Below are 9,590 nucleotides of genomic sequence, written 5' to 3'. Positions count from 1 at the left end.
CTTCCATTTTATTTTTACTGTACCTGGATTCCCGTTTCTATTACTAACTTTATTTTATTCCCTTTATCTTTTTCCATCTCTGTCTTTTTTTTTTTTTTTTTTTTTGGTACTGGATTGAACCCAGGGTACTTAACTACTGAGCCATATCCCCAGCCCTTGTTTGTGTTTTATTTAGAGACCGTGTCTCACTGAGTTGCTTAGTACCTTGAATTTGCTGAGGCTGGCTTTGAACTTGGGATCCTCCTGAGCCACTGGGATTACAGGCTTGCGCCACCACACCTGGCTTCATCTCTGTCTTAATGACAGTATTTCTCTACTTCTTACTGTATATCTAGTTGGTAAGAAGCAAAAATAAAAAATAAAATAAAAGCAAAAACAAAAAAACAACTTTACCATTTTTCTATAGTTTATATTTTCTGAGACACTGTTTCAAAAATATTTGAAAAAATTTCAAAAACCTATTTCAAAAAATATTCTTATTTTTCATTTATTCTTTATAGATATACATGACAGTAGAGTATATTTTGACATATTATTTGACATTTATAGACAGAATAAATATAAATTGTTCCATTTAGGATCCCATTATTGTGGTTGTACATGATGTGAGATTAAATTGGTCGTATACTCTTACATAAGGATAGGAGAGTTGTGTCTGATTCGTTCTACGGTCTTTCCTATTCCCATTCCTTCACCCTTCCCATCATTCCCCTTTTTCTAAACCAATGACTTCTAATCTTCTCTTGTTTTAAAAACATTTCTCATGGCAACTAAATATCTTTTGAAACTTATATTTAAAGATTATTAATTACCATAGTTTTCATTATTTATTACATTGTTTCCAAAGTTATGTTCTTTTAAGTAATATATCAGTGAGTATTAAATATCTTTATATTTATTTATATTTCTAATAAACTTCTTTAATTCATTTCTTTAATATTTTCAGGTGTTTGAGCCATTTCCAGTTTTGTGAAACTCAGAGTCATAGTTCACTCAAAAATTTCTGCAACCACAAACTTGGCTGGTAGCAAGATGTGTTTCTTGCTTTTTTGACACTAACCAATGAAATGCATAATTCTATATTTTAAATTGAAAAAATGTTCAACATATATCAATGATGTTAATTTGCGTTTTGCTTATGAGATTAACCATTTATTACAAATTTCTTAAAAATTTGTTTTACAAATTTGTTTATTCATTCATTTATATTGTGCCTTTAATGTAAGACATTTTAGTTGATTTTTAGGTGTTTCTTACATAATAAGTAATAAGGACTTTAGAAACTTATTCTATAAATATTTTAATTACTTTCAAAATTCTCTTAATATTTGATAAGAAAAGTTTTACATTTGAGTAATTCGTATGTCATTTCTTTGGATACATGAGAACAAAAAGATTAAATCTTGGGGCTGGGGCTACAGATCGGTGGTAGAGTGCTTGCCTCACACATGCGAGGCACTAGGTTCAATCCTCACATAAAAATAAATAAAGATATTGTGTCCATCTACAACTAAAAAAATTAATTTTCAAAAAAGATCAAATCTCTAGTTAACCATATACCATCAAATTATTTATTTATATCATTTCTACTTACTTAATCCTGGTCCAAAGGTATTCAGGCTAAATTCCTGATTCTAGCTTTCAGTAAATTTAAAATCATACTGTCATGAATATTAAATCAATCAATGCATGTACAGAATGTACATTCCTAATTTGTTCATTTCTTTTCTTCATAGCACTTAGCATTGCCAGAATTTCTTTTAATTCTTTACTTCTTAAACCTTTATTATCTGTCTCTTTCTGGTTACTTATTGCTTTATAGCAATAAATCTCTCCAATCCAGTACCTCAAAATTTGTTGATTACAGTTCCTTGGTTGATGGGCTGGTGCCTGCCTGGGATCTCATGCATGTGCCTTCATCTGAAGACTTTAGGTCCATGTGACCAGTCATGTCCCATTAATCATAGAAGTCATCGAGACCATATTTAAAAGTAGTGGATTAAGTCTCTGCCTCTCAATAACAAGAGTAACAAGAGATTTGTGAACAAATTTCACCTGTCTCAATCTTTCTGGAAGAGCACCTGACCTTTTCACTGCTGATTCAAATCCTAGAGAGAACGATGCTTGGGATTCTATACTGAAGAAAGTCTCTAAACTGCATTTGTATTGTTTCTTAAGAATATTTTGCTGGTTAGAGATGTTAGAAATGAGAAAAAATCATATTTTCCAACCCAGCAACTTTGGATTGTGTGTGATTTCTAAATTGTGTTTGCAAAATCTTTTTTTTTTTTTAATCATCTCTTACATTTAGTTGTTATTTTCTGCAAGTCAATGGATAAATCCCAAGCTGTCGATATATTATCTTCTCAGGAGGAATCCTTGTCCAGTTTCAAAAATTCATTAGGCACATTTTCAATCTCACAAACAATCTCACGTGACAGTTTTAGCAAATATCTCATCAGTACATAGTACATGTTTTGATTTTTCATCTTTCTAGAAGTGTTCTCTTTTTTTCTTTTTCTTTCTTTCTTTTTTTTTTTCAGGAATCCAAGTCTCTTTATTAAAGGAAGGTAGAAGAATTAGTTGGATATTTTTGGGTAAATGGGGTAGCTCAATTCTAAGAGATCCTATACTTTGAGGAAGTCACCAATACTATTGTTATGCAGGGTTCGACCATATGAGCTTCTTTTTTTTATTCCATATTTTTTTAAAATTGGGGCATTATGTAATGGTGGTTTGGTTGCTACATATTTGGATATTCACACAATATAACAATATGATTTGACCAGTATCATTCCCTATTTCCCCCTTTCCTCTCTTCCTCCCTACTCTGGTTCCTTTCCTCTACTCTGTGGATCTCCCTTTGATTTTCATGAGATCCATTCCCCCAGAGCTTTCTTTTTCATTCTCCTATTGAGCTTCCACATGAGAGAAAACATAACACCCTTGACCAGGATGGTTCTTTTGACATTTCCCTTTGTCCTCCATCTCCTGGGGGCCAGATGATTGTTTCAAAAGCAATGTCAGCAATGTCAGATAATTTAGGTTTTTATAATGGCAGTGCCCCTTTTCTGGTACCAAAGCAGCCACAAAAGCTCAGTGGTGTAAAATAATCATCACTATTCAGCTTCTGAGTTTACAGGTAAGCCCGTCATTTGAGCTGGATCTGTTCCTGGAAGCAGCAAGCTAGCTGCATTCTTCCCTATGGTGAAAGCTGAGGCAGGCTTGCCCAGCCTTTGGTCCAGGTTACCCATTCACATCCCACTGCCTAAAGTATGCTTTCCGAAGCTCAAGATAAAGCCAAGGGAAGACGAAATACATTCCACCTTTTTAGTGAGAGGGACTGCAAAAATCACGTAGTACCAAGTTTGTGAATATATAAATTAATATGATCTGAGACAAGGTTTTTCCCAGCTTGGTTTACACAGGTTTGATTAATTTCATACCTAGGTTAAATGTATAGGTACATAGCATTTCATCTTGTTGGACACATGTTTTCTAGAAAGAACAGAAAATCTACTAGGAAATTAGTGATTAAGTTAATTTTAATGATTGTACATTCCCAAGATAGAGATAAGGATTAAGATGTATTTAGGAACACACACAGGTGTTGAAGAGCATGTACTAGGACCCAAACTGTCCCTGTTTATCTTATTCTTCTTCCTTATTGTGTTTACTACTTTCTAGCTGTTTTTACAAACTTAAGGTTTCTTTATCTATTTTTTTCCCTGTAAGTAAAATATAATTCTGATAGTACATAGTTCATAAGATTGTCATCAGGATTAAAGGAATTAATGCATGTAAAACCCATATGTTAGTGCTTTGAATGTAATAAGAACTAAGTTCACTGAAGGTCACCCTGGGGAAGCAATATTTCAATTGATAGTTGAATGATGAAAAGACACCAGCTAAGAAGATCTATGCAAGAATATTCTATGCTGCTGATACATAACCTGAAGCTCCTAAGATAAGAAAAATCTTGCCATTCTTGAGGAACAAGAAGAAATTCAGCTTATTAATTCATTCATGAGTATTTCAAGCTGATAAAGACCAATGCTCTATTACTAGACTTAACATTTAACATTAAAGGAATCTATGCCTTTTAATTGATCCCTCCATGATATATTCATTTTCTTCACTGTCTTCAAAATGGCAGTTTTAAACCTAAAATCATCCGATTTTCTCCCTTAAATTGAAATGGAGACATTATTATCCTGTCCCCTACTATTTCAGTCTGTTCAAGCTGCTATAACAGAAACCCTCAGATGGGGTAACTGATAAACAAAAGAAATTTATTGCTCATAGTTCTGGTCCCTGGAAAATCCAAGATTGAGGTATCAGTAGATTTGGTGTCTGGTGAGAGCTCAATCTCTGTTTAATAGTTGATGCCTTCTCTGTGTTGTCACGCAGTGGAAGGGGTAAATCCACTCCTTCTGTCCTCTTTTATGAATGCATTGATCCCTTTCAGGAGGGCTCTGTCCTCAAGACTTAATCCCCTCCCTGAGGCCCCACCTCTTAAGACCACCATTTTGGACTTCTGGTTTCAGTGCATGGATGTGGTGAGCACAAGCAATTGTACTCACAGAAGTAGTTCCTGGGGTTTCTTTTCATTTCTCAGCACTCTTACCTAATTCACCCATTCAGTTCATAGATTTCTCTGTTGAGGTATCTAAAACACTCTTATTTCGCTTAATGTCTTCATCTACCTTAACTGAGCAATGATTTCATTCATGATCTGCTTTATTTTAGCTCACTTTGGTCAGTGTCTGTGTAGATATTAAGATACTACTATTGTCTTGTTCCTCTATAGCATTGACCACTCCTCACAATGCTATCATTATTGCTTTTCATGTGGAATCTTCACTGAGTCTATGAGAAGATATACCATTGTGGTCATCAGCTTGGCAACAGGATCTTCAGTGTTTTTGACAGTTTTTAAGCAAGTTCTAGGGCTGAATGTCTCCATTTTTAAAATGGGAGAGCAAGAAATATTTCATCCATTCATTCATTTCTTCAGTTTTCAAGCTAGCTATCCATTCAATCATACTCATACTTAGCAAACATTTATTGCATAGTAAGTTCCAGGGAGTTAACTATGAATAAGTTAACGAAAATAAATAAAATATACATGAGTCTCACCTATAAGGAATTTGCTTTACTGCTCATGTTTCTATTACTGATTTTTTTAAAAAATCAAATAGAAGGCAAATGAATGAAAACATAGATGTTCAAAAAACTTTGTCATCAATTTGTGAAAGCTAAATAGAATTATGAAAAAATAATATTCCTTTGATAGTCACTGAGAAATTTATTTTTTGCCCATGTAAAAACTAAGCATTTTCCAATAATATTCATTAGATTGTAAGAATTTTAAAATCTACCATTTATTGTTTTCCCTAATTTATTTCCATGCAATGGAAAACAGGGTCATTTTAGGGTGGTTAATTTTTAGCTTGGCACTGATTAAGTGAAGTTTTGTTTCAAGTAATTAAATAATTTGGTCCTTGCCAATGCATGCTTTAATTAAATTTATATCGATGAAGATAATACAACATAAAAATAATATTATGTTGGATTTAATGTTCACTACCTTCTATACTATTTAGATTGGGGTAATTAAACCTGGCATATTTATTAAAGGAAAAAAACACATCAATTTAAGATTACTCTTTAATGAATTCATTTCGTAGTAAAATCATTTGCATTAAATATTTAAAACAGCTTATGAATATATTTTATTCCCTCAAATATACTAATGAATTTTTAATACAAAACAAATGTTCTATTTTACTTCTTTTTCTCAATGTGTTTGTGTATGCACACGTATGTAAATGTTTTAGTTCATCATACAAAGACTGATCTAATATTTAAAATTTATTTTTAAAACGTCTATTTAAAACTACTAAAAAATAGACTCATGAAAGATACATGATTTTGTTTTTATTTTTTTCATTTAGACAAATTACTCAATGCAGGCTTGACAGTCTTTCAAACTAAATGAAAGGAGGATTTGGAAAAAGATTTAATGTGTTTATAGGGTGAAGCAGGAAACTTGTGTCTTCAAGTGTTCTGCCTTCTACAAAGCAAAGTTTTCTTGCTTTAAGCATTAAGATCTTTATGTGAAACTGTATTTCCCTTTGCTTGGCTCAACTTTATGCTGTAACATAGAATTAACTTAGAGTCTATAAAGTATCTGGCCAAAACCTAATGCCATTTTACAATAAGATCATGAATTAATCTGTTTCCAGAAAAACTGGTTCAGACAACGCAGAGTGGGCTCTTCCATTTCAGCACACTTTGGAGACAGCTCCAGATATCACAGGTCTGCTTTTCATTAAGATGGTCCTCTGTGATTATGCTGAATTATTCTGTCTTTTCTCATTTGGCCTCAGTACTTCTGAGACAGTAGAGTTTGAAACATGATTTGTGCTTCTAATATTCATGTTTACATTTTGTGAATTGCTCCTAAATTACATATTCATATTTCCTGGATAAGGTTCTCCTTTCCTGAGTTAGGAGTTGATATCTAGTTTATTAAGAAAGGAAAATGAAAACAAAAGAATTTCTAACAGTACAGATCCCAGGAAAATCATAAATCACAGTTCAAGTTTCTTTGTTTTGCTTTTTCTTGTCTTTAGCATACTACATTTTTTAAACCTCTCTCAATTTATCAACTGAAATTATATGAAATCATTGCTCTTATTTTTCAGAATTCATTTTTTTAGAAAGAATATACACATTGTATGTTTTTCTCATTTTCACAGTTTTCCCTGCCCAATTATAAGACATTGTGTACATTGTCCGTTCACAGGTGATTACTACATAAAAGGTCACCTTTGATATATAATATATATTAATTTTTCAGCTGGAAGAATATAAAGAAGACAGTTGAGTTTTATCATGAGGAATGTATAAGCAATATTTTGATTCTGAAATTCATCAAGGGACACATAGACCACAGGCCTTGAACTTTATCTTGCTAGTACCTGGTTTAGTGACTTCAGCATGCTTCTCTTTGCACATTGTTATAAGTATTCCTTTAGTTGTGAAAAATTCTTACATCTGACTTTTTTTTCCACTAATAATAATAATAATAATAATAATAATAATAATAGAATTTTCTTAGGTAGTTGATATTTTGAATCTATTTAGATTCTGAATTATCTGATTAATTCCACATATGAATTATCTGTGTAATTCCTAAAAAGTTCAAGAATTTGTTTTATCTTGAAAATCATGGTATTCCTGACTGATGTGTTAAATGTTTGGAATTATTTGAACATAAATGCATAGACTGCTTAATACTGTTATGTTTGTTTACATATGTTTACTTTCTTTACCTCTTCTCCTCCTGCTCTCTCTTGAACCCACTGTAATCATAAACCCAGTGGTTAACTGTCAACATTCACATAATTTATGAACAACACTGCCATGCTGACTGCTCTTCCTTCCTGCAATATGTTCCCTGGGCATCCAGAATATCACTCATCCTCTTGGTTTTTGCCTATTTCCATGGCCACATCCTTTAGTCTCTCTTTCAGGTTTTCCCCTCTTCTTTTGATTTCTTAATGATGGACCCCAGAGTTGAGAGTGTCCTTAAGACTTTGCTCTTTGATATCTGCATAATTTTTTAAATAATCTCATAGTGTTTTCACTTGAATTGTCATTTTTTATTCAGAAAACTCCAAATATGTCTCCAGATCTCTCCACTGATGTTACAGACTCAGATGCACTCACTGCTTACTCATTATCTCTATTTGCATTTCAAATTTACTCCCCCTTTCCATTAATAACAACTCCTTTCTTGTAGTTTTAAAGATCAAAAAGCTTGATCTTTAAATACCTTTTGTTTCCATCTTTTTCCTAGAAAGCAAATAAATTTCTTGGGAAATACTGATGAACCATCAAACATAGCTATAATCCAACTACTTTTCATACTACCATCTCAATCCAAGTTATTATTATATTTTACTTGCATTTACCCCACTACTTTCCAAATTTTTGTCCATAAAACTTAAAATTTCCGTGTAGTAACCTCAGTGGTCTTGATTAATCAGGCTAACTACACTCTGGAGGTCACTCTATCCTGAAGTACACAATTTAATACTTTTCTAGAAGCAGAGAATGTTAATGCTCTTCTCTCAATATTTACTACATTTTCTCTTTTGCACTGTGTTCCCGTCTCTCTGGCTTCCCAACCTCTTTGGAACACACCAGGCAAGGGCCAACCTTAGGGTCACTGAATGGCAGCTCCCTACATTGGCAATGTTTCTCCCCAGACACCAAGAATCTCAATACCTTAATTACTTCAAACTGTGACAAAATTATCTATTTAATTGTTAGATAATCCCTGCCCAACAGATACAATTTTCCTTACATTGTTTTATGTGTTGTTTATTTTTTTTCCTTCTCTTTATAAAGATCATTTCCACCATTCTCAAATTTAAATTCTATCAAGAAAGGCTTTTTGGGTTGATATGTTCATTGGTCTATTATTGAAAGCAGAGAATAGCCCCTGGCCCACATTTTACTTATATATAAGTAAAGTAATATATATAATTATTTCATTCATATACATACATACATATACACACATATATACATCACACATAAACACATACGTAAACATACACAGAAAGACAGAGATATAGATATATACTTTGTTAAAATAGAGATTAAATAGAAAATAGAAGATGAGCAGTTCTTGCATGTCAAATATTATTCTTCCTTTGTAATGTCTTATTTTTTATGTCACCTTTATAATGTACTAGTTAGTATTGTCACTTTTTTCATCTAAGAAACTAATCAGCAGAGATAAAGAAAAAGTTTAAGTGGTATAATTATATCCTAAAAGGAGCAAAAGCAAATAAAAAATTTTAATAAATAATATGAATCATATTGAATTATAGACTGAATCTGAAACGATCAATCATAATCTTAATTAAGAAAGTTGCAAATTTTATAATTGGCTTAGAGTTATTCTTAGATTAAGTTTATTAAGTGAACTTCTTATTGAAATATGATAGTGCCTGATCTTATTTGGCAAAATTTTCCTAGTAAAATACAACTATTTTTCAGCAAAACAGTAACTGGAAGATGCCAATAATGATCCAAAAGCTTCATGAGGCAAAATAGTTTGGGGTTAAAAATGACAGTAACTAGCTAGTAATTAGAGGGTCCTTTTCCCTGGGCCTCCTCCGTTTCTAAGCTTAAACAAGATGTAAAGAAAAAACAACAGAATCCAACACCATATGAACATTGAGTTTATCCAGGAGTATTAGCCTCCTCTATTACTCTCCCCAGTTGCTGCCCCAGATTGAGAGTGCCTGCTTTTCCTCTGTCCTGAGAACCTCTCCTGTTCAGTTTCCTTTGAGGCACCCTCCCTTCCTTTCCAATTCTCAAGCCAAGGTGCCTCCCTTCTCAAACTGTGTCCCTCGCGTGGATCACAACTCCATTGGCATCCTGTGACCCATGAAGATCCACCACAGTCTCACCTCTGTGAGTTCCTTTCTCCATAAAGGAAATATTAAAATCTTTATTCCACATAAAGATTTGGCATAGAGATAAGTATGTTAATTGTATGTATGAAA

Source organism: Marmota monax, unplaced genomic scaffold (genome assembly GCF_021218885.2).
Source record: "Marmota monax isolate L192 unplaced genomic scaffold, Marmota_monax_Labrador192_F-V1.1 WCK01_AAM20220418_F8-fsc00030, whole genome shotgun sequence".
Taxonomy (NCBI): domain Eukaryota; kingdom Metazoa; phylum Chordata; class Mammalia; order Rodentia; family Sciuridae; genus Marmota; species Marmota monax.
Note: the sequence above shows the minus strand (reverse complement) of the source record.